The sequence below is a fragment of the Carya illinoinensis genome, chromosome 15, assembly GCF_018687715.1.
Source record: "Carya illinoinensis cultivar Pawnee chromosome 15, C.illinoinensisPawnee_v1, whole genome shotgun sequence".
In the NCBI taxonomy this organism is placed as follows: domain Eukaryota; kingdom Viridiplantae; phylum Streptophyta; class Magnoliopsida; order Fagales; family Juglandaceae; genus Carya; species Carya illinoinensis.
The window spans coordinates 7,933,892-7,959,866 of record NC_056766.1 but is presented as its reverse complement, the minus strand read 5'-3'; the positions used below and the strand labels follow the sequence as shown (position 1 = coordinate 7,959,866).

General features: G+C 35.4%; 1 long non-coding RNA gene across 1 annotated transcript; it reads right to left on the bottom strand.

The window, feature by feature from the left end:
- Positions 1-16,343: 16,343 nt before the first annotated feature.
- On the bottom strand, positions 16,344-20,808 carry LOC122295860. Its single transcript, XR_006238295.1, has 2 exons — positions 19,657-20,808; positions 16,344-17,042 (listed from the first exon to the last, which is right to left on the bottom strand). It is a non-coding gene; the product is annotated as an uncharacterized LOC122295860 (long non-coding RNA).
- Between the last annotated feature and the right edge of the window lie 5,167 nt (positions 20,809-25,975).

Below are 25,975 nucleotides of genomic sequence, written 5' to 3'. Positions count from 1 at the left end.
AGGGCCGAAATTCCCATATGCTATTTCTTTTGATTTTTGTTTCCAACTTGTTTTGATCAACCTTTTGATCTATGACTTATAAATATGTGATCTTCAAACCAAACCATCATATGGTTTAAAAAGATGTCGTAAAACATATATAAGCTTCTAATTCAAGATCACATGGTTAAAAATTAACCAAAACATAAATTTAGCCCAGAACATCCACACTTTGGCTTATTTGAATATCTCTTTGCATAAAATTTCATATCTTTGAAACTAACATCAAATATCTTTAAAATAATAATATAACATGTATATAAGATGTTTAGGATCTTCTAATAAAATTATCAAAGTCATTGGAATAGGTTTAGACCACCAAAGAGTTAAACTTTCTCAAAACAGAAACTGTTTTTCCTCTTCTAGTTTCTAAGTTTCTAAATCTAAGAAAATCTTTCATCAAAACCTTTAATCATGCAAAAAGCCTCAACAAATAATCATATGCACATGTTAACAATACTCTATAAAAATTTCGGACCCATATCTATCCATTAGCTTGATCAAAAACTCCAAACTATAACATATTCTCCAGTTTATCTTTCAGAATGACCTTTCTATAGTTTACATAATATTTGACTGACCAAATGATCTTCAAATGAGACAAATAAGATATCCACGTAAACTAGACTAAAAAAGGAACAACTTATATGAAGGATACTTTATGATAAAACACTTACAAAAGCTTCGAAATGGGTGTGCAAAAGAACTCCTAAAAGCTGTCCGAGAGAGAGTGTTTGATATTCTTTTAATGGAGATAATTTCATGGGGAGGGGTGTCTGGAGATACTTATGGATGAGATATGGAAGAGATGAGACTGGAGTGAGAGTTAAGTATAAGACTCTCTTACCCGAAGTGAGAGTTAAGTGTAGGACTCTCTTACCCGGAGTGAGAGTGGAGTGTAGGACTCTCTTACCTAATAATATCTACAAAAATCAACTCAAGATATTTTTATCCAATAATATCTACAAAATTAGTTTAAAATATTTTTATCCAATAATATACACAAAATTAGCGTAAGATATTTTTATCCAATAATATCTACAGTTTTGAACAAACGTTTCGCCCGAAATTATGAAAAAGTGTTATTGCACCATAAGACCTTAAATAACCCTCCGAGTCTAATGGCACAAACCATAATACATTTTGACAATTTTAACTATCTCCAATAATCAAAAATACACTTATAATACCATAGTAAATAATAACACTAACTATGTAGTTAGACAAAAACCTATATGATTAATGGATTCGTGAAAGCTTATAGAGTCTTCACGAGGTTCCTAAAGTTAATAGAAATTTCACAATTGAATTTTTAGCGGGTTGTTATAGCCTGCGTGCAGAAGAATGGGCTTTTAGTCATTTTATTCTTTAAATTGTAGTGAAATATCAAAAAATTACCTCACATATTTTCTCTCATATTCTCTCTCCCTCCAGCTGTAGAATTCTCAGATCCCTCCAATGGCTCCCTCTCTCACCCTCCAACTCTCCCTCACCCATCTCCACCTCCTCTGCATCTTCTTTCTCCTTGGATTTTTTTAATAATAAATATCATTGCGATGAATTTTATTACATATGTTGGAAAAGGTTGCAACATAAACAAAAGAGCAATAAAATGAATCATCGTAATTGTTTCCGTACAACCAGTTTCACATAGCTTCAAATCAATAGTAGTCAAAAGATTAAACCCTCCACCTTTAAACAATTTTAAAACACTACCTGCTTTGGCTACTGCTTCAACTTGGTCCCTTCTGCACAAATCTTCTGCATCTTGAGCATCTGTTTCATGACGAGTTCATACTTGCACTTCTCAGAGGAGTGGCGCTTGCTCTCACACTTCCATGATAGGTATAACTTGGACTGCCTGCACTTGTTGAGTGGGATCAAAAGGTGAGCGCATTGGTCTATGTATGGAAGCGGGACCCTCGCTGCCACCATCTCAGCCTACGTTGCAATCATTTTATTTAAAGATCCCTCTACACTTGGTTACACGCGGAGTTGCCATCGACATGGAGATCACCGAAGTATGATTTATGGTCTGATTCTTTCATGTGTTTTACTCCACTTAATGGAATGATAGCATTTTATAGTTAATGAAATGATTCGTTTCAAGGCGTGCGAGGGGAGTCCCAAAGTCACAGACTGTATATAGAATTTTTCATGAATTAAATATTTATACGAGTGGGTACAATATTCTATAAATATAGAGGCGGTACTGTAACAAACTGGATATTAGTGATAAAATACATAATCTGTTGGATGAGCTATTTTGATTTTCTTCAAATTTTACAAAAATATAGGTTTTACATAATAATCCATTGGGAATGCTCTAAGCTTACTGGGCCCAGCCCAAGGGGTAGGTTTCATGAGGAGGAAAGGAAGAGAAGATAAGGAGCAAAAGAGGGAACAAAAAAGCTAAAGAGATGGAAAGATGTCAAGAGAAAAGAGATAATGTGACATAAAAGTATAAAGGTGGGGTTATGTGATGTAAATCAAGAAAAAAGGTAGATGATAAAAGGAAAGGAACTAGACTGCTGAAGGGGACTTTTCTTGAATCTAGACTTAAGCTTTCCAAGGGGAGGAGATGAACTCCAGTGATGATGCCTACATCAGAAGATAAACCTCTGATATCCATTGTATAATAAGCACGGGAGACTATGATTGATTGTAAATAAGCTTATTATAGTGTATATTCTCTCCCTAAAAGCCCTGTGGACATAGACTTTATGCAAACCTAGTAAATCTATGTGTCTCTCTCTATTTTACACTCTTAGTATTTTTTTTCTATTCACTACCATGGACATACACACAGCTACACTGGGCCACACTGAGACTCCATACCATACTGATCGACGCCTAGATTGTCATAGTGGGTCGAGAATGACTTTTTTTCCCTTTCGAAATGAGAAGACCAGAGCAACAAGAAGAACATGAAATTTGAGAATTGTGTCTTCACAGGCTTGCCCATCCCTAAACTCAGTCTACGAGGTCGACGAGAATACTAGGAGAGCAAAGTATCGTATCTCCACAGACTTGGCCATCCATTCCCTCTGTCTACGAGGTCAAAGAGAAGACTAGGGGAGCAAAGTACTATGTCTCCACAGGCTTTCTCATCACTTGTATTAGTTTACGAGGTTGACGAGAAGACCAGAGAGGCAAAGCATCATGTCTCCATAGGCTTGCCTAATCCATTTCCTTAGTCTACGAGGTCAATGAGAAGACTAGGGGTGCTAAGCAAACTGTCTCCATGGGCTTACCTCATCATTTTCTTAGTCTAAGGGGTTGATGAGAAGACTAAGAGAGCCAAGCACTGTCTCTCCATGGCCTTGCTTCATCCATTCTCTTAGTCTATGATGTCGACAAGAAGACTAGGGGAACCAAGCATCGTGCCTCCATGAGATTTCCTCATCTCTTTCTTTAGTCTACGAGGATGACAAGAAGACCAGGAGAGCCATGTACCATGTCTACACGAACTTGCCTCATCCCTTTCAGTTTACGAGGGCGACGAGGAAAACCAAGGGACAACATTTCCACCAACAAACGTTGAGTGTGTGCACTCATGCCATAACTATGTAAATTGAATCAAAATTAAATCAAATGTGACCCTTTGAAAAATCATTCACCACTTTTAAAATACGTAAATTACTATCTCTATTGAAAAAATCCAATTACGACAATATACTCAGGGAGTGATATTGCAGTAAAGAATTAAATCAATATAAATAAATAATTGATTTAAAAATAATTAAAGAATTAATCCATTCAATAGAAAAAGCATGACTGAATCCATAAACAGAATAAATTCTATGATTATTTGGAGAATAAAACATCAAAGATGAATTGAGAATGATAAAATAAAAGAGTTTTATTAATTGAAGATCAAATACATAAATTAAAAAATACCATATAATGTGCAAGTTTACCTATAACCCTACTTGAAAATTTAGTTACCCATAAATATACTGGATAACAAAAATCTCCAGAAAAAACTGAAAGCGAACGGTGGCTATGGAAGTGATTTTCTCATCTTTTCAGATATGCCTCTTGTGCCTCCATCTCCCCTCTATTTTGTTCTAATGATATGCTTATATAGGGCAGGAAAGAAACCCTAATGTCCTCTTAATTTTTGTATAGAAAAATCGCCTAAATTTTAGGACTTATCTTGGCAGCCACGTACACCATTCAGAAGTTTGAATTTGAAAATTCTTATTAGAGATAAAGTTATAACCCTTTAAGATAGCTTTCTAATGCATTAAGAATCGCATCAATCCAATATATGAGTAAAAGGATACAATCAAAAGACTAAAATATATCTAGATTGTCTCCTAACGAATTTCAGACTTAGACTTCTTGTGGTTTTATTTTGTGATTTTTTTTCTTTTTATTTTCTTTCAAATTTTTCTCAAGCCTCATGAATGTCTTCCTTTAAATTTGACTGAACTTGACTTGTTCTTTTATAAACTCTAAAATTAAACATAAAAAACTGCTTAGGAGTATCCCAACATAAATAGAAACTCAATTTAAGAATACACATTAATTCCTATGATTTCTATTCATCTTTTAGCATTTTAGTCTAATAATAGGATATTTAGAGTGTACTTTCGCACACTCATCACACCCCCAACTTACTTGTTGCTAGTTCCTATCAATTTTCATGTCAAAACAATGAAAGAGACCAAAGAAAATCACATATAAAGGCCATCAAGTCACACTTTTCATATTCACATATCAAAACAATCTAAGGAATCCAATAACCCATCAAGATCAATCCACCTATAGCAATCCACAGAGTGTGTATGTTCTCCAAGCCATAACCATCTTACCACCAATATTGACACATGCAATATCAAGAATGTTTCAAGCAAAAGGTTCAATTCCATAACTCACGGGTATAATAGTGTTTTGTATAAGGGCTCTCTCTATGAAGTTAATAATGGGTGTATACACACTTTCATGAAAAATTAGGCAATTATGTACAAATAACAAGCAAATATTGATCTTATGATAGGAACACTAACAAATGAGACTTTCATCAGTCTTTCCAATAGCTTACTTAGGATCAGAATGGTCAATACAAAAGATTGTAATGTGGTTTGGTTTCGGGGCTATATGAAAAAAAAAGGATAAAAGGGATTCAAAAACTTCCAAGTAAATATAAATAGAATTTTATTAAATATCTCAATAGACAACACTTCTCACTTGATGTACTCTCCAACTTTTCAGATTATCAAATAATAATGTTTTTCCTTCTTCTTCCTCCTCTCTTTTTTTTTTTTCAACAATTTGATGGACAAACACATGGCGCCACCTTTGTATTCTTTCCATTTCTACCAACTTTTTTTTTTTAAATTTTTTCGAACTCACTCAATTGAACACTTTGCAACTTGTACTCTTCTCTTTATTTTTTTTTTGTCATCTTCTTCTTCTTTTTTTAATTGAAAATGATAAAATAAAAGAAAGAGAATGCAAATTCCACACTTAGTATACACTTGGAAGTAAAAAGGGTAAGAAAATCAATATATAGGTTATACTCTAATGTGGAGAGGCATGGATGATAAGGGAATATAAAAAGAAAATGCTACATATGTTTATTGGCTCAAAATTGGCTAATAGGGGTCTATGATAGAAAATGATAGATTGAAAGGCACAAACGTTAATCCTAAGTTGACCGTTATATCCCAAATATATCCACCATTGTACTACAAACCATGTAATGATATTCTCAAAAGAAATGCCCAATTCAACAGATCAATGAACGCTTATCATAATTTACTGCATTTGTATACTCTCAATCATCTCCAAAACCCACATGAATTCTTAAGCAAAAGAGTTTTCTAACTACATGTGTCAAACCAACATCTTACAACAAAACTTGGATGAGTGCATTAAGGATTCTATGAATGCTTCAACAAAAATAATTATGGTGGGTTTGGTGAATTAACGAAAATGGCTATGAATGAGAATGAGTATACATATGAAAATGATGCATGTATGATGCAAATTAAAAAAAAAATTGACACATGAAAATATGCCACAGAGTTCTAACAAGCATTTTAAATACTAAATTTGCACCACCACCCCCAACTTAAATAAAACATTTTCCTCGATATTTAAGAATCAAAATTGAATGGGGAGTAACTAAAAATGAAAAAATGCACTTGATGAGTGACATGGGTAGCTCGCTAAACACCAAAGATGGTAATCTGAAATGATGAAATGAATATGCATACGACCAAATCAGAAGATGAATATGCATATCATCTAATTACATACTGGAACAAATTCATTCATACAATATTAAGAGAAAGAATTAAAACATACCTACATCTACTGAGATTCACGAATAACTTCGTCCAAGATATTTTTTTTTTCAAAGTTAGAATACAAAGAGTAGAGAATACAAGATACGGAATGAAAGAAACATTAATATTTAAATTTCAGTTTGATTGAATTTGTTAAACAAAGTGATAAGTTTTAACTGTAAAAAGACATTAACATCAAGTCGGCGAAACAAAACGACACCAAAGACAATGAAAAGAACAATAAAATTAAGGGATAAAATTAGAAACAAAACAGGAAAAGCAAATCAGTCGGTGGTAAGGTACAAAGACCAAAATGACTGTCGGTAAAAAAGAAAGTAAAATACAGACGTCTGTAATTGTCAAATAAAATTAAGGGTAAAATAAGAAGAAAAAAATTAGATGAAAATATTGTAAATAAGCTATCCTCACTTTATATATAAGTATAGATATCAAACTCTATGCTCATGAATTGATTGCAAAGAAAAAGTTGCACTTAATTTCTCATTAATTACATTCTCCTTCTTTGCACTGTCACCTTTTTCCCACTTCCACACGTGGATTTGACTCCGTGTAATTTTAACTTTTTTTTAATTGTTTATTTTGTAAAAAAAAAAAAAAGAATCAATCCATAAAATAAATTTAAATTAGTTTTTTTTCTAGCTAAAAATCTTAAATCCTTTACTCACGTGAGTTTTATATTTATTCATTTAAAAACAATACATGATGCTTGCATATAGACTGCAAAATATTATTTCTTTTGTAATCCCAAATTTATTTGTAATATGAACCCAATCTATATCCTTCATCTTCGGCTGAGAGCCTTTGCAGAAGCCAAAGTGCCATTTTTGTGTGTGCGTGCAAGAGAAGACGACTAACCGACTAGGAGATAATGGTATGGGAACCAAGTAGGAGATAATGGTATGGGAAGCATGGAGGATGAGCAGAGCAGTGCTTGTAGAGACCAACAATATTCACATATAGAATTTGTGGGGGTTGCCAAAAATATATAGCAATCACATCCAGCATTCCCAAATCTCTAGGATCTCATAATTTCATGGTTAGATGTTTGCTCACTTGCATTCTCGAGAAAAATTCTCTTTTCTTTTACTTTTTGTCCCAACTCATTCGGTGCCCATTCCACTCAATTTGATTCAAAGTCCTTTGTTTCTGAGCTGTGTATTTTGTGTTCAAGTTATACTAGCATCTGGGTCTTTTGTTTCTTTAAGCTTTATATGCTAGAAGTTGAGTTTTGTTTGTGAGTGTAAAGGCTAACAGATATTGCCACTGTCTTCCGTTTATGGTAATGGCGGGTCTGGATTTCTAATTTCAAGCTTTTTGTTTGAATAAGGGAAGTTTTAATAAATAAGTTTATTTGAGAATGGCTTGTGTTCGTATTGGTTATGATCTTTCCATTGATAGATACTGGTTGAGCAAAGAAGGTAAAAGCCCAAGCTTTTGTTTTTATTTTAATAATTAAATCGGATGACATGACCTTATTTTAATAATAATGATGGATTGTATGTTGGGGATATATTTTAATAGACTTTATATGTTTTTGGCCCAAAATGAATTTTGGCATGTATTAGAAAATATTCATTTTCAAAAAAAATAATTTTCGAGTCCCATGTATCTGTTATCGTGTGCATGCATATTGTTATTGCATGAATGTATTTTTATTTGGTGGGTAATTGAGCTGAATTTTTGTATATTTTATACATTTAGAACCAATATATATATTTTTTTCATTACATTATTATTGATTTTAGATAGAAAAATGATTAAGATGCATAAATTCGAATTGTGATTTAATTTGATTAATTGTAAGAAGGTAATAGGCAATGCTGCAATGCAGCTAAGTGCAGCAGAAAAACAATGGAAAATAGAGAGATGAGTGGATGGAAGAAGAAGAAAATGATTCCTTTCTATATTGCCTTCTCTCGTACACAAAAGGTGCTATTATATATACAACAGAATATTCTAACTAACTAACTGCAAGTTCAAATAAGCAAATGACATCTGTAAAGTAAATAACAAAACCAAAAAATAATGAAATATGACAGCTTATATACAAGGAATGGTGGGGTCTAAACGACTTGTAGCTTGCCCTGTATACTCTAACATCCCCTCGTAAGATGGAGAATACAGATTAACTATTCCCATCTTGGAGAGGTGTAATTGTAGAAGGTAAGAGGGTAATGCTTTAGTGAAAATGTCTGCCAACTGGGTTTGAGAAGAAACATGAGCTGTTGTAATAGTTTCAACTTAAATTTGATCTCGAATCAAGTGGCAATCGAGCTCAATGTGTTTTGTTCTCTCATGAAATACTGGATTTGCAGCAATATGGAGGGCTGCTTGATTGTCACAAAAGAGGAGAGCAGCTTGTGGATGAGAGATGCCAAGGTCTTGAAGCAAATATCGAAGCCAAGTTAATTCAGAACAAGTGGTAGCCATGGATCTATACTCAACTTCAGCTGAGGACCGAGAAACCACATTTTATTTCTTGGATTTCCAAGAAATTAAGGAGCTGCCTAAGAATACACAGTATCTTGTAGTTGATCGACGAGAACCTGGGCAAGAGGCCCAATCTGAATCACAATAAGCTTGTAGCTGAAACTGAGATGAAGAGGAAAGAAAAATTCCTTATCCAGGAGCTGCTTTGATATACCTTATAACCTTATATGCTGTTGCCAAGTGAGTTGAAGATGGTTTATCCATGAATTGACTCAACAATTGTACTGCAAAACATAAGTCTGGCCGAGAGATGGTAACGTATAAAAGTCTACCAATAAGCCTTCTATAAGTGCTTGGCTCAGAAAGAGAAGTACCCTCATCTTTGTTGATTTTAAGGTTTTGATCAAAAGGCAGCTTGAAGGGTTTGCAACCAAGCATACCAGAATCAGCCAATATATCTAAGGCATATTTTCTTTGGGAAATGTGAATACCTTTGGATGATCTAGCAATCTCAAGGCCCAAGAAATATCGTAGACAGCGAAGATCCTTAATTTTGAACTTACAATGAAGAAAAGTGCGAATGGAATCAATAAAGGTTTGAGAATTGCTAGCAACTAAGATATCATCCACATAAACTAACAAGGCAATGTAAGAATCTCCATCTTGCTTTGTGAATAAGCTATAATCAGCTTTTGATTGGATAAAACCAAATGCAAGTAGATGAGAGGTAAGTTTAAAATTCCATTGTCTTAATACTTGTTTAAGACCATAGAGACTCTTGAGCAATTTGCAAACTTGATGTAGCTTACCCTTGGTGTACCCAGGTGGTCTCTTCATATAAATTTTCTCTTGTAAATCACCATTAAGGAAGGCATTGTTTACATCAAATTGATGTAAATGCCATCCTTTAATGGCAGCAACAGTGAGGAGGCATCTCACAGTGAACAGCTTAGCAACTGGAGAGAAGGTTTCATGAAAATCAATGCCCTTTTGTTGTGTGTAGCCTTTGGCTACTAACTTTGCTTTAAATCTTTCTATAGTACTATCAGACTTAAACTTAATCTTATAAACATACTTACAGTCGATGGCTTCTTTCCCTTTAGGTAAGTCAGTGATTGTCCAAGTATAATTATTTTCCAAAGTCTCAAGCTCAGCTTCCATAGCTTTGCACCAACCAGGATCCTTCAAAGCTTGTTTATAAGAATTAGGCTCGGATTGGAGAGAAAGAGAGGAGGTAAAAGCTTGAAAGGAGGGACTGAATTTATGATAAGATAAACATTTACTTGGAGGAAATGACTTACCATTTGAAGCAGGAGCATCCTTGGAAAATGATTGTTCAGGAGGAGCCAGCATGGTCTGATGATAGTGAAAATCTTTCAAGTATTGAGGAGCAGTTATAATCCTATTGGACCTTTGAAGAGTGGGAATGGGAGGGTGGTCAAGAGCAGAATGAGATGCGGATTCAGTGGTTAGTGAAGGAGGTGACATGCTGACAGTAGGGGGGTAGAAGGGGCAGAAGGGGAAATGGTTGAGGGGATGGGAGGTGCAGTGAAGAGGGACTGAAAATTAGAGGCAGAAGGTGGAAAAGATGAAAAAATTGGTAAGGGTGATTCTAGAAGGGAAGATGAGGAGGGAAGTGTGGGATTTTGGAAAGGGAAAATGGACTCATGAAAAATTATATCCCTTGAAATTAAAATGGTATGGTTGGTAAGGTCTAAAAGTTTGTATCCCTTGATTCCAAAGGGATAACCAAGAAAAACACATCTTCGACCTCTAGGATCAAATTTATTTCTACCATTTAAAAGGGTGGCTGCAAAGTATAAGGAACCAAATACTCTCATGTGAGCATAAGCAGGTTTTTTGTTAAACAGGAGTTCATATGGAGTCTTATTATTTAAAAGAGGGGTTGGAATTGTGTTGATGATATATGTTGCTATCAAAAGACAGTCACTCCAATATTTTGAAGGTAAATTAGCTTGAAAACGAAGGGCACGAGCAACATTAAGCAGGTGCTGGTGTTTCCTCTCAACAATGCTATTTTGTTGAGTGTTTTCCACACAGCTTTTGTGATGAATAATGCCTTTGTCATTAAAAAAATCTGTCATGCAAAATTTAGCACCATTATCACTTCTCAGGGTTTTAATTTTGAGTCCAAATTGTGTTTCTACCAAAGTATAGAAAGATTTGATACATGCTCTGGTTTCAGCTTTGGTAGAGAGTAAATAAAGCCAAGTGGTACTAGAAAAGTCATCCACTATTGTCAAAAAATATTTAGAACCACCATGTGCAATAGTGGGACTAGGTCCCTATAAATCACAATGAACCAGTTCAAATATTCTAGAGGAAATATGAACACTATCAGGAAAAGGTAATCGATGGAACTTTGCTAATGGACAAATTTGACAAGGCTTTTCATTAATGGAATCTGTGTGCTTGCTTACAATAGGGTCAGAAACCAACTTTAATCTAGAAAAAGACAAATGACCCAAGCGACAGTGCCATAGATTAGCATGAGGAACAGAGTTAATATCAGAAACTGAAGAAATAAGATTTGTGTGAGTGTTATGAGTATAATCTGAGAGGGATTGTGCAAGGGTTGATGGAGAGATTTCTGTGCAGACCAGGTGGTACAGACTATGTCTTAGCTCACCCTTCCCAATCGTTCTCCAAGAAGGCAGGTCCTGAATGAAACAAAAATTTGAGAAGAAAAGTAAACAACAAGTTAGAGAATAGGTTAACTTGGTTGCTGAAATTAAATTAAATGAGAATGAAGGGACACAAAGAACATCCCTCAAGATGATAGTATTTGTCAAATGAATGGTACCAATATGTGTCACCGAGGCTGAGCTTCTGTTGGGAAGCTTGACTGAGTAAGCAACAATCGAGGTAATGGAAGTGAAAAAAGAAGTGCTACTATGGCACCTGTGTCAATTATCCAACTAGAAGAAGAGTTGTGTAGGGAACTTTGTGTGTGTGTAGAAAGAGATTGATATATACCAGACATTTTGGAAGAAGGAACAGGAGATTGAGAGGGGAGGTTGATTGCCAGAGTGAAAAACATTGGCTGCAATTGAAGAATCCTGAGGTTGAATTAAAGACATAAGCTGCTGGTATTGAAACTTGGTCAAACCAATCCTGTCATCAATAACAATTTTAGGGTCAGTAGCATTAGAATGAATGGCTTGGTTAGCAAGAAAACCAGGAGCCTGCTGCTTGGCATGAAACTTGTGACCAAGTGGGTAACCATTCAACTTGTAGCACTTGTCAACTGTATGGCCAGTTAAGTTGTAGTGTGAACAGATGGGGGCTGCTGCATTGCCAAGTTTAAAGCAGTTTTCCAATTAATGGCCAGAAATCTTCCAATGGCTGCAATATGGCCTTTCCTTTTTGGAAGAAGGATTTGTTTTGGAAAATTTTGAAGGGGAAAAAGATTTCTTAATGGCCAGTGCCATGGTTTGAGTTGAAGGGACAGTGGATATTAGCTGGTGGTGCCTTTCTTGTTGCTGAATGAGAGAGAAGACTTTTGTGATAGGGGGAATGGGGTCCATCAACCTAATTTGGTCTCGGATAGGGGAATAGGAGTCATGTAAACCCATTAGAAATTGGAGAACACAGTCTCTCTGGTATCTATCCAAAAGGATTTTCATGGTGCCACAATTACAAACGGGAATAGGGTTATAGATGGAGAGTTCATCCTAAATAGTCTTCAACTTACCATAGTGTAAACTTACTGAATCATGTTCCTAAAGAAGGCCAGCTAGTGCTTTCTTGAGTTGGAAAATTCGTGAGCCATTTTGTTGAGAGAAACGGTCTTGAAGATCTTGCCAAATTTCCTTAGCATCATTAACAAAAACAACACTGGATTTAATAGAGGGACTTACAAAGTTTTGTATCCATGAAACAACTATGTCATTGCACCTTTCCCACAGGTCTAGTAAAGGGTCCATGGAATCAGTAGGGTGCAAGACGGAACCATTGATGAAACCAATTTTATTTTTTGCACGAAGGGCACGGCGCATAGCACGGTACCAAGTGGTGTAGTTGTCTGTAGTAAAGGGCTCAGATACAAGGGTAATGGCAGGGCTATCTCCATAATCCAAGCGAAAAGGATTGGCTGGATCAGAAAGGTTGAGGTAACAAGATAAGGTGTTTGTGTGAAGGTCTGAGTGGGATTTGGGGGATTTGGGGGATTGGGGGGATTTGGGGGAGGTGGGTTTTTCCATAAAAAAATCTCTCAGTGGCTCTGTGATATCATGTAAGAAGGTAATAGGCAATGCTGCAATGCAGCTAAGTGCAGCAGAAAAACAATGGAAAATAAAGAGATAAGTGGATGGAAGAAGAATAAAAGGATTCCTTTCTATATTGCCTTCTCTCATACATAGAAGGTGCTAGTATATATACAGCAGAATATTCTAACTAACTAACTGCAAGTTTCAAATGAGCAAATGACATCTGTAAAGTAAATAACAAAACTAAAGAATAATGAAATATGACAACTTATATATAAGGAATGGTGGGGTCTAAACGACTTGTAGCTTGCCCTCAATCCTCTAATATTAATAGCATGAATTTATACTTAATTTTATAATTTATTATTAAATTAAAAAATATTCTTTTACATGCATGATATAATTTTGATATTTTATTTTTTTTAATTTTTTCTTATTTTTATTTCTCTTTTTTTAAGTTTAAAGAATATAAAAATTAAAAATAAAAAAAGTCAAAAAATAAAAAGGACTTTTCGCATGGGGGCATTCAATGTCATATAAGATTTGGCAATTAGACTTCAAAGTGGGCACGGCAACCTATTTTGGGCATTTTTCCGGATTCACACCCACGTGACATGGGAGGTAACACGTATACACTTTGAGGAGTTCAAGACCTATACGAAACACTTATTTCTCCAAACTTGCACTTGCGTACACAAAAAATATCACTTTGACTTGCGCACAGATGGAGATCTTTTTGGGCAACTGTTTTTGGGTGCCGCACACTTCAGTTCTGCTTGTCGAGATTTTTTAGGTAAGAATTTTAAATTTTAAAATTAAATATTAAAATATTATATTTTAATATTATTATTATTATATTAAAATTAAAAAAAATTAAATTATTTATTATATTTTATATTAAGATTTAAAAAAATTATAATGATAACATTGATAAGATGAAAATGTTATATTTAAAATAAAAATTTCTTATAGTTAAACAGTACCTTAATTTCTTTTTAAAATATATTTCTAACCGTATACAAGAGAATCTTTTGGGAGAAATTTTCAGTACTGAATTTTCTTTTTCTTGGATCTTTAATTCACATCCTAATACATAAATTTTTTTGGAGCACTCACTAATATTGCAGTGCATTAAAGAGTTTCTTAAAGGATTTAGTTATTATTACAGTTTAGTTTTTTTCACTATTTTTAATTTTCATCTCCGTTTAATTAGTTTAATCTTTTTATTTCTTATTTTTTATTTAATTTTAATTTAAAATTTATGATGTATTCTTGATATTTTTGGATTAAAAGTTTAGCCATTTTATTTGATGTTTATTTTATTTGATGTCACTTATTTTTATTGTTTCTTTAAACTTCCATTAAATATACATTACAATTACATTTTAGATCAATTTCAGTTTGTTATTTGATTTTCAGATTAATTAAAATTATTTAATATAATTGAATCCTTAATTGTTAATTTCAATCTGTTAGTCTTTTATGTTCAATTTCGACATTAAAAAAATCCAAAAGTATGAATTTAGTCTATGACTAGTACACTTTTCATTTCTGTTGTACTTTTCCATTCATTGTACATACCATCACTTTTATTTGTAAAATTTTTTACCATTTTATACGAGTTTAGATTTAAACAACTTTTTCCTAGAAGACGATTTAGGAATTTTATTCTTAATTATTACATGACATCATCCTGCACTTGAGATAGTCTTTGAGCTACTCATTTTTGAGTGAGTCACAGGCTGTTTGGATAATTACTTACTTACAGTATCGTTTATTTGTACCGTAAATTTTGATGCAGATGAAGATGTATAGTATGAGGATGCGACGACTTTCTAGAGTGTTGGGATTTATTTTCCTTTTTTTGTTATTGTATTTTGACTTAATCATATTTTTATTAGATAATTGTAATACTTTTTGAAATACTTATATTTAAATAAATTTATATTTAAAATTCTGGTACTTAGTTGACCTATTTAATTTAATTACTGCATTTTTGTTATACATTTTTTGTATAAACATACAGTTAACACTTATCATTAAAATGTAAGATCCATATTATCATTTTCTGATATATTGATTTTCATATTTTCATATATAGGAGTTGGAGACGTCATATTAAATATATTAAAAAAATATACAAACTAAAAAGTCAAAACTAATGGGTACGCCTAGCTGTCAAAATTGGACGGCACATTATCACCACGATATATATATATATATATCAAACTCCATGTTCATAAATTGATTGCAAAGAAAAAGTTGTGCTTAATTTCTCAGTAATTACGTTCTCCTTCTTTGTACCATCACCTTTTTTACACTTCCACGCGTTGATTTGACTCCGTGTAATTTTAATTTTTTTTATCTATTTAGGAAAAAAAAAAAATCAATTCATAAAATAAATTTAAATTAGTTTTTTTCTAACTAAAAATCTTAAATCCTTTACTCAGGTAATTTTATATTTATTTATTTATTTAAAAAAAAAAAAACGTGATGCATGTCTATTTTATGACTACAAAATATTATTTCTTTTATAACCCCAAATTTATTTGTAATAAGAACTCAATCTAAATCCTTCATCTTCAGCCGAGAGCCCTTGCAGAAGCCAAAGTGCCATTTCTGTGTGCGCGTCCAAGGGAAGATGACTAACCAACTAGGAGATAATGGTATGGGAACCAAGTAGGAGATAATGGTATGGTGTTAGGGCTCCGAAGAACTGATCTGAGATGGAACTGAAGTGGGGAAATCGAACTGCAGAAGTGTTGAAGTTAAAGAGGCAACAACGACATCATGCAAGCAAGAAATGTTCCGTATTAAATAACTGGGTGCTGCGCACCTTTTCTTATGTTTTAAATAGGTGTTGCGCACCTTTTTACAATAGAATCCTTTTATTAGTTTGAAAACGCAGGTTTGGTATTTAATCCCAAACGGTACGTACGTCTGTCATTTGGGTTTTACATTGTCAGGGTCAATTTAGTTAGTCTCAATTCTATTAGGAAATGAGAATGTCTTAAGGCACGGAAAGGGGAGGGGATGGATTTGAACAATTTCCTGGAAGGATTCTCTGTAGTTGTTATTTTGTTTTGGAGGATAGGGAGCCCTCGAAGTTACTGCCGTAGCATTTCCATTGTCATTGTCCTTTCTTAGCATTTCTTCATACAATTGCCGTGCATCCTGCATTCTCATTACAGCAACCATATTTCACCATTTCAATCATTTTTCCACCATTCACAGCACACAAGCATTTCTAATATCCACCACTATCAATCCTAATATCTACAACTACCAAGCTCTTAACAGTGGTATCAGCTAGCAGTCGATCCTATGGCAGACAATACTAGATCCAAGACTCAACAACATGAGGAGTTACAGTAGCAAATACTGGAACTTAAACAGCAGACACAACAGCAAAATGAACAAAACCAGCAAACCATGAGGAATTTTCAGCATAATTTCGACACACTCAATGATATAATGCGCACAATAGTTCGGCAACACCAACAACAACAGCTCAACCAAAATCAGCAAAACAATCAACAAAATGATCAGAAACAACGCCAGCTGCAGTATGAAGACCACGAACCACAAGAACCAAGAAGAGGCAATTTCAGGGGTGTGCGCTTAGACTATCCCCACTTTCAAGGAGAAAATCCAGCTGCATGGATTTTCAAAGCACACCATTACTTTGAATTCCATCAGACTCCCTTGCCACACCACTTGCTCATGGCATCTTACCACATGGAGGGGGAGGCTCTAGTATGGTACCAAGAGTCTTTTGAGAGGGGCCATTTCCATGACTGGGACACATTAACCAGGTCTATGCTCCTCCGCTTTGGGCCAACGTCGTACGATAGTCGCATGGAAGCACTAACCCGATTGAAACAGTCCAGCTCTATTGCGGCTTACACGGCACAATTTGAAGCCCTAGCCAATCGGTCGAGGGGCCTTTCCGATGAACACAAGCTATGTTGCTTCATAAGCGGGCTGAAAGATGAAATCCGCCTTCCCATAAAAATGTTTAACCCTGTCAATATGAATGCAGCATATGGATTAGCAAGACTACAAGAGGAATACCTCTTAAGTGTAAAAAAATCCATCAAACAAACAGGGGAGAAGTCTAGTGAAACGTTTGGGGGTTTTTCCCGGGGGTCCTACTCGGGAAACAGCAACACTAAATGGTCTGGCCCTACTGGTGCTACCAGACCAATTATTTCCGATCAAATGGATGAAAAGCGGAAAAGAGGGCTGTGTTACCACTGCAATGAAAAGTGGAACCCACTCCATAAGTGCAAAAAATCACGGATTTATTTCCTCCAAGCTGACGAGGAAGATGTTGAAGAGGAGGAAGACAGCCCTACAAAGGATGAGGAAGAAGTGGGCGTGGACAACAAGGCTGATAACAAGGTAGAGATTCCTGAAATTTCATTGGCAGCAATTGCGGGCACTCCTACAGTTAGTACAATGAGGCTGGTGGGCAGCATCAAAGGGGAGAAAGTGGTGATTTTAGTGGACTCGGGCAGCTCACATAATTTCATAGATTCAGCTCTAATTCCAAAGCTGGAATTAGTAGTGGATCCTTCAGTTGAATTGAGTGTCAAGGTAGCAAACGGTCAGTGCTTGAGCAGTGCGGGAATGTGTAATGCAGTGAAGGTAAAGATGCAAGGTACCTCGTTTAAGACCTCTCTTTATTTACTTGATCTTGCTGGATGTGATGTGGTGTTAGGAGTTCAATGGTTAGAAACATTGGGCCCCATAACTTGGGATTTCTCTAAATTGCTAATGAGTTTTAGACAAGAAGGGAATTTGATTGAATTACAAGGGTTAAGGTTGAAACCTTCTGTGGTGGAGGATGGTCATAAAATGCCTAAGGGTAAGGGGGTTTTGTTACAAATTATGGCTGTTACGGAGGGAGGGAAGGAGCAAATAAAATTGGAGGCTGATGTTACTCAAGTCCTAGAAGAGTTTCAGGGAGTTTTTAATGAGCCTAAAGGGCTGCCTCCACCCCGTAACCATGACCACTAGATTGTTCTCAAGGAAGGTACACAACCCACAGCTAATAGGCCTTACCGGTATCCCTACTACCAAAAAACAGAAATAGAGAAAATAGTGGCGGAGCTATTGAAATCAGGGGTGGTACGACCTAGCTCCAGCCCCTTCTCTTCTCCTGTTTTACTGGTCCGCAAGGTCGATGGGAGTTGGAGACTATGTGTGGACTATAGAGCATTAAACAAGGAGACGGTGAAGGCCAAATTTCCAATTCCGGTGATTGATGAGCTGTTGGATGAATTGTTTGGCTCAGTTATTTTTTCTAAACTCGATTTAAGGTCGAGGTATCACCAGGTGCGGGTGGTTGAGGAGGATATACCCAAAACAACGTTTCGTACTCATGAAGGGCAGTATGAGTTCTTGGTAATGCCCTTTGGTCTAACTAATGCCCCTGCCACCTTCCAAGGGTTAATGAACGATGTCTTTAAACCTTATCTCATAAAATTTGTATTGGTATTTTTTGACGACATTTTGGTTTATAGCAAGAGTAGAGCTGAACATTTGGGACATTTGAGTAAGGTTTTATCCTTACTACAGCAACACAGCCTATATGCCAAAAGATCTAAGTGTAAATTCGCTGTTGGAGAAATCGACTATTTGGGCCATGTGATTAATGCTGATGGGGTGATGGCGGATGCTTCTAAAGTGGCTGCCATGTTAGAGTGGCCTGAGCCTAAGAATGTGAAGTCTCTAAGGGGATTCCTAGGGCTAACGGGGTATTATCGGAAGTTTATCCGACATTATGGGGGAATTGCAGCTCCTCTTACAGATTTGTTGAAGAAAAATGCTTTTTCTTGGAGTGAGGAAGCAAGGAAGGCGTTTGTAGCCTTGAAACAGGCTGTTTCACACCCTCCGGTGTTAACATTACCAAATTTCAACCAGCCCTTTGTTATTGAATGTGATGCGTGCGGAATAGGGCTGTGAGCCGTTTTAATGCAGTCCAGACAGCCCATTGCTTATCTAAGCAAGGCCATTAAGGGTAAAGCCCTTCTCTTATCTACTTATGAAAAAGAACTACTAGCTCTTGTGACAGCTGTCCAAAAATGGAGGCCATACCTCCTGGGTCAGACCTTTATAGTTAGGACTGACCAGCAGGCCCTTAAGTTTTTATTGGAGCAGCGGATGGGAACTGAGATGCAATACAAATGGGTAGCCAAGTTGATGGGCTACCAATTTTCTATTGAATACAAAAAAGGGAAGGAAAATAGGGTGGCAGACGTACTGTCTAAAAGAATGGAAGGGCCAAGCAGGGCTGAATGTGCGGCTATACTTTCTTTTCCTAACCCTTCTTGGCTAGAGGAATTAAAAAGGAGCTACCAAGAATCAACTGAGCTGGTAGTGTTACTGGATCAGCTATCGTCAAATCGGAATATACCTAAGGGCCTATCTCTAAGACAAGGGGTGATCCTAAAAAATGGGCGAATTATATTGGCAGAAAATTCTGATTTTAAAAAGAAAGTGTTACAATTTGTGCATGACAGCCCTCAAGCAGGTCATTCGGGGTACCTGAAAACATACCAAAGGGCCAAAATGAATTTCTATTGGAAATATATGAAAAAAGACATTAAGAAGCTAGTACGGGAATGTGATACCTGCCAAGCCATGAAAAACGAGACTGTTCACCCAGCTGGACTACTCCAGCCACTTCCCATTCCCAACCAACCTTGGACTGACATTTCTCTTGATTTTGTGGAAGGTCTACCAGTTTCAAAAGGATTCAGTGTAATATTGGTGGTGGTTGATCGACTCTCTAAGTACGGGCATTTTATACCCTTAGCTCATCCCTACACTGCTCAAGTGGTGGCAGAAGAGTTTATGAAGAATGTGTTTAAGCTGCATGGGTGCCCTAGGTCTGTGGTATCAGATAGGGACCCAATTTTTTTAAGTAATTTCTGGAAGGCCATTTTCAGTGCGCAAGGGTCTTCCCTTGATTTCAGTTCAGCTTATCACCCACAATCGGATAGCCAAACTGAAGTAGTGAATAAATGTGTGGAAGCCTATTTACGTTGCTATGCTGGTTCGAAGCCTAAGGTTTGGTCTTACTGGCTTCCCATGGCTGAATGGTGGTATAATACAACCTATCATAGGGCGACTAAAATGACCCCTTATCAGGCTGTTTACGACTACCCCCCACCCACTCTCTTGTCCTATGTACCGGGAACAGTAGCAAATGATGCGGCAAATCAGTTCCTCAACAACAGGGACCGAGTAATAAACTTGCTCAAAGAAAATTTAAATGATGCTCAACATAGAATGAAACATTATGCGGATAGATAGAGAACTGAACGAGTATTTGAAAAGGGGGATTGGGTTTACCTGAAATTGCAACCATATCGTCAAAAAACTCTAGCTTTGAGGCAGAATCTGAAGCTATCACCAAGGTTCTATGGACCTTTCCAGGTGGAAGAAAAGATCGGAACTATCGCCTATCGTCTAAGGCTACCAGAGTCTTTGAAGATCCATCCCACATTTCACGTGTCTTGTCTGAAGAAGAAATTGGGTTCTCAGACCCCAATCCTCCCGAATCTCCCTCCCACTGATTCTTCTGGTGAGATCCAACCGGAACCAGAACTGATTTTGGATAGGAAGATGAAGAAACAGGGAGATCGAGCAGTGACTGAAGTGTTGGTGAAATGGAATGGGTTACCGACAGAGGAAAGTAGCTGGGAAACCTTGTGGAAGCTTCGAAACCTTTACCCACACCTTGTGGGCAAGGTTCTTTGAAGAGGAAGAGACTGTTAGGGCTCCGAAGAACTGATCTGAGATGGAACTGAAGTGGGGAGATCGAACTGCAGAAGTGTTGAAGTTAAAGAGGCAACAACGACGTCGTGCAAGCAAGAAATTCCCGAAACCCTTCTCCCTCAACACATCTAAATGGTAGCTCATCTACTATCACCATCCTAGCAAGGGCAGCTCAGATTTTTTTCTCATTATATTTGGCCATCCCTAAGGTCTTCTCCCCTTACCCTCATTCACTTCTTGCTTCCGGGACCAAGAATGTTTGACTCTTGTCCAATTTACTCTTACAGTTTTTGGGGCAAAGTTGGATGTGTGTTTTCATGACTGAAGTGTCTTGCCATTTGGGATGGCATTTCCATTGCCTATGACAATGATTACAAGTAGCTATAGACTCTTCGGGATCACAATCGGGCACTCTTGTGAAGTGGGACCATATCTTAGACCTATTCTTAATATTTCTACTACCAGGTGGTGGGCGAGGGGTAGAATGAAAGGCACTAGGAGTACCTACCGAAGAGCCTATTGGTCCGCTAGACTCATCAGCTATTGGACTGGGAATATCAATCAGTTGTTCTGGGGCTGGAATGCCAGGACAAGATGCACCTGTGGATGTAGGAGTGTTTGTGCCTTCCATATCCATGATTTAATAACTAGAACTATAGAACACAACAAATAAGATAAATATAAATAAAATAAATTCATGAACTAATGTAAAGATTACTCAAGTAACTTAAATGATATACATATATAGTAGTAATGAGAAAAAATGTCCTATGAATCTATAAATATGGTTGCATCGCTCGTCCCTTGCTCGACACTGAGCTCGAGCGAACTCAGGCAGAGTGTGCCGCTCGACCCTCGCTCGACACTGAACTCGAGTGAACTCAGGCAGATTGTGCCACTCGACACTGAGTTCGAGCGAACTCAGTGCTTATTGGGTTAAAAGCTTCTACGAATCTACTTAGTGCTTACTAGAGGAATGGGAAAAAACAAATAATAGCATTTCAGATCATCAAGGGCTATTGAAGGAGATTGATCCTAACAACATTTAGTGTATTTCATAGTAGATCCTAACAACAAATTCCAACAAATTCCATACTTCAATAAATTCCTACCATTTGTATACTTAAACCCATGACCCCCATCCATCTCTCATGAAGAAAACCCATGGCCTTTCATAAATAGTCCACAACAATCCTAAAATCCACAACTATCCAGCGATTCCAACAAACAAACAAACCTAATATCCACAACTATAAAGAAAATAAACAAAAATAATGTAAAAATAGTTAAGATATACAAATTAGAGAGAGAGAGAGAGAGAGAGAGAGAGAGAGAGAGAGAGAGAGAGAGAGAGAGAGAGAGAGAGAGAGGCACCTCGGTTTTGCAAAGAATGGGCTTTCAGAGGGGTGACGGAGGTCGAAGGGGTGACGGCACAGCATGGGTTCAGATGAGAGGTGAGGGTTTTGTCGATGAAGGTTGAAATGAGAGGTGAGGCAGTGAGGAAGAAAATGATTCAGACTTTCAGTGAAGGGGGAGGGGAGGGGAAGGGAGGGGAGGGGAGGGGAGGGAATCGGGCTGGGGGGGAAGCCTAATGGGTTAGGCTGAAACGGCGTCGTTTCAGCCTAACCCATTAGGGTTTTCAACTTTTCACTTTTAAAAAATTGGGAAAAAAAAGTAAGTTACAAATACAAATTAATAAGTTAGTAAAAATAAATTAATAAGTTAGTAAAAATATATTTAAGTTAGTAAAAATATATCCTATTATATATTAGTAATACACTAACACTAATACTATTAGTCTATTAATATATAGTAAATTAGTAATATTTATTAACTTATTTACTATAGTCTAATAACTAGATAGTCTAAATGTAAAAACTAGTAACTAATAATATCTAATAACACTAGTTACACTAGCACTAATAGATAATAACTTAAAGATACTAATTTAATATACATATAACTAATAGTATACTATTAAATATATGATATATTAGTAATACACTAATACTAATACTATTAGTCTATTAATATATAGTAAATTAGTAATATTTATTAACTTATTTACTATAGTCTAATAATTAGATAGTCTAGATGTAATAACTAGTAACTAATAATATGTCTATAACACTAGTTACACTAGTACTAATAGATAATAATTTAAAGATATATATTTAATATATATGTAACTAATAGTATACTATTAAATATATTATATATTAGTAATATACTAATACTAATACTATTGGTCTATTAATATATAGTAAATTAGTAATATTTATTAACTTATTTACTATAGTCTAATAACTAGATAGTCTAGATGTAGTAACTACTAACTAGTAACTAATAATATGTCTAGTTACACTAGTACTAATAGATAATAACTTAAAGATATATATTTAATATATATGTAACTTAATAGTATACTGTGACGCCCTCAAATTCCGTTTGGGATCGGACGGATATTTGAAGCGTCGAGACATACAACACAAGGTTACCTGCCCCTGTTCATGATATATAAGATGCAATATTCCTAACATGCATCTAACAATATGCAATATTCGCAGCGGATAAATTTTTTCTTCAGCAATACTATGCACCAAATTGAAAATATCCCAAATGCTTAAAACATACTTCATACATAAAAATCTATTGAACAACTAAGATCACAACACTAGTCCAAAATGGTTATGATCCAAAAAGTACTAGAGATGTAACTCAATCATACAAGTAGTAATTTACGTTAATTACTATATTAACATTTATTTCGCACCGTCGCTTAGTCAACTGTGTCTAGTTGATCAGCTCCTGATTCTCCTTCAGGTCCTGTAACAAGATCTACCATTCGGGAGGAATGGTAGTTGGAACTACCAAAGTGAGATTTGATTACAAATCTCAGTAAGTTAACAAAAAACTTCCACACAAGCTAATAATGCATGGATGATAGTAAAAGCATAAATGCATAATCAAATTCATAAGTAATTAAAGCATAACTTGGCGTACAACATAGCATAATTGACATAACTTAAATTGAAACATGAACTGAACTTGACTTGACATGAACTTGATCTGAAACTTCACTTAGCATGAACTTGCTTTGAAACTTGAATTAACATGAAAAATACATACTCCACAGTTGTTGTGGCCCCATGTATTCTACGTGTAAATACATACTCCACAGTTGTTATTGCCCCATGTATTCTATACAAACTTGACTTAACATGAAAAATACATACTCCATAGTTGTTGTGGCCCCATGTATTTTACGTGTAAATACATACTCCACAGTTGTTGTGGCCCCATGTATTCTACGGAAACTTATTCTTTAACTACTTAAATACATACTCCACAGTTGTTGTAGTCCCATATATTCTACGTGTCACAATTGCTGTGTCTCACGTAGTGCATACGCCACATTTGCTGTGACCCCATACATAAGTAATCAAGATGAAACGTGACTGAAATATGAAATGACTTAAGCCCTGACGTAACATAACGTGACTTGAACATAACTTGAAATACATGATCAACTTGAGATAGAAACATTTCGTAACATGGCATAACATATAATAGACAACATATTTAACATGACATACTTGCAACAGTGAATATTACATGACTTGACATACATGTAATAGATGACATACTTAGCATGATGTACTTGTAAGGTACAGTAATACATGACAGAATATATTATGTAACAGATAAAAAATTGATGGCAGAATAAATTCTGTATAATAGACAAATTACGTGATAACTTGGCATGGCATGACATATATGATAACACACATACATACTCTGTAGTTCCTTTACTTAGCACACATACATAATAGACTGCTAGTAAGTTAAAAGCTAACTTACCTCGATCTTCGCATTTCTTATAAAACTTCAAGTGTGATCACGAGAAACTGTAATTAGTGATTCTAAAAGTTAGAACTAAATCACTAATAATTTGAAATATGGAAAATACTAACTTAAAGAGTAAAATTTTCATTTTACTCTCTACAAGTGGGAAAATGACCGTTTTACCCATAACTTAAGGATTTTGCATACTAACTCCAAAAGTTTTCAAAATTTACATTCCTTATGTAAATTTTGTCCTAAACTTAAATATCAACTCAGAAAAATTTAAAACAAAACACAACTATGAAAAACACACTATGGCCGAAACATCCATAGGCCATTTCCCTTGATTTTTGTTACAATTCCTTCCAACTTCAAAACTCATGTTTAAACCAAAATTTTGCAACAAACATCTTCCAATCCTAAGTTCAAAACCATACTTAAAACATTCATTTAGAAAAAGCTAATAATTAACACCAAACTTTTTTGTAAAAAGATCCAAGCACTTGAATCACAAGTTTTGACCTTAAATCAAAACATCTCCAAGAATTTCAAAAATCAAATCTTACTTCTAACATATTCATAATATCATCCTAACATCAACCATGCTTTAAATCATCAAACTAAAGTCACCAAAATCACAAAATAACATTTGGAGTTTTTGGTTTTACACTTAATCCAAAAATAGAAACTTTTTCCTCAACTAGTTTTGATAAATCTCTTGATCTATGACTTATAAATATATGATCTTCAAACCAAACCATCAAATGGTTTAAAAAGATGTCCTAAAACATATATTAGCTTCTAATTCAAGATCACATGGTTAGAAATTAACCAAAACATAAATTTAGCCAAGAATATCCACACTTTGGCTTATCTGAATATCTCTTTGCATAAAATTTCATATCTTTGAAACTAATATCAAATATCTTCAAAATAATAATATAACATGTATATAATATGCTTAAGATCCTCCAATAAAATTATTAAAGTCATTAGAATAGGTTTAGACCACCAAAGAGTTAAACTTTCTCAAAACAGAAACTGTTTTTCTTCTTCCAGTTTCTAAATCTAAGAAAATCTTTCATCAAAACCTTTAATCATGCAAAAATCCTCAACTAATAGTCACATATACATGTTAACAATACTCCATAAAAATTTCAGACCAATATCTATCAATTAGCTTAGTCAAAAACTCCAAACTATAACATATTCTCCAGTTTATCTCCCAGAATGACTTTTCTATAGTTTATATAATATTTGACTGACCAAATGATCTTCAAATGGGGCAAATAATATATCCATGTAAACTAGACTAAAAAAGGA